The sequence below is a fragment of the Octopus sinensis genome, unplaced genomic scaffold (genome assembly GCF_006345805.1).
Source record: "Octopus sinensis unplaced genomic scaffold, ASM634580v1 Contig17957, whole genome shotgun sequence".
Taxonomy (NCBI): Eukaryota; Metazoa; Mollusca; class Cephalopoda; order Octopoda; family Octopodidae; genus Octopus; species Octopus sinensis.
The window spans coordinates 1-1,326 of NW_021835454.1; positions in this window are offsets into that span (position 1 = coordinate 1).

Here is a 1,326-nt window from a genome sequence, read left to right on the forward strand (position 1 = left end):
TGGACAGTGTATCTGTTACAGGACCGCATTTTCCAGTGTGTCTTTTCCTTTTTAACCTCTATGTCCTGTATGTCACTTGTGATACACAGGACATGTTTCCCTGCAATTCATGCATCATATATGATACACATTCTCAATATTTTTCAACAACCAGGGTAACTTAAGACTTGTGAAAGGAAAATTTTATATTATCAAAAAGTATGAAACAAAAGATAATTTTACGAAATTGCTTTGGGCAGGCAAAGCGTGAAGACAGCAGGCTATATGAATTCGCTGCTAATTTTAACAGGTCGATTTCAGTCAGTTTTATTTGTCTTTTTTTTTGTTGCAATTACAGAAACACTAGCCCAGTCTAAACAAACCTATAACAAAAGCATTCCACCTGTAATCACTCCGTCTTTTACATATCTAAGACTTCAATATCCACTAAGTCCTTAAAATAACACGTTAATGTGCTTTTAACGAATTTTGCTGCCATTTTAGCAAATAGATTTACGCCCTGAGTTCAAATCCCACGAAAGTCAGTTTTGCTTTTATCATTTCGGGGTCGATAAAATAAGTACCAATCTGGGGTCGATTGACATGTAATTGACATGTCCCCTTCCTTCGAAATATTAGTGGCTTTGCACCAAAATTTGAAACCTTTTAAGAGGAAAACTGGCAGAATTGTTAAAACGTCTGTAAAAATGCTTAGTGGTGTTTCTGCCGATTCATTACGTTCTGAGTTCAAATTTCGTCAAAGTAAGTTAACTTCGCCATTCCTCCTGATGGGGTCGATGTTATGAGGTAGTAGTCAAGTAATGGGATCAACGTAATTGCTATGTTTCCTTCCTTAATAATTACTGGCTTGTGAAAACAGGGATTTAATCGATGTGTTCTGGGTTTTCTGTATAAATGTGTGCACAAGAAAAGGAAAAAACTGTTTATAGTCTCAGTTGTTCTTTATTCTGACATCGGATCTCATGGAGGCGACTTTACTCTTTTGTCTTTTTTTAAGAAAGAATCAATGACGATGCAAGTGGCAGTAACTAATTCCATTGACAATAATCTCCATTCCATCACGAAATATCATTGTTCACACATACACAAACACATACACACACTCACACGCACAATCACTGCCACATACGGACACGCACACCCTCTACCTATCCCTCTCTCTCTACCTTTCTCTCTTTCTTTATTTATATTCGGACATACAAATACACACACATGTGTGTGCGTATATGTGTGTGTGAATATGTGTGTGAATATGTGTGTGAATATGTGTATATATAATCTGTAATTTCTTCTCGATCTTTAAAGGTATTATATATGAACTACATA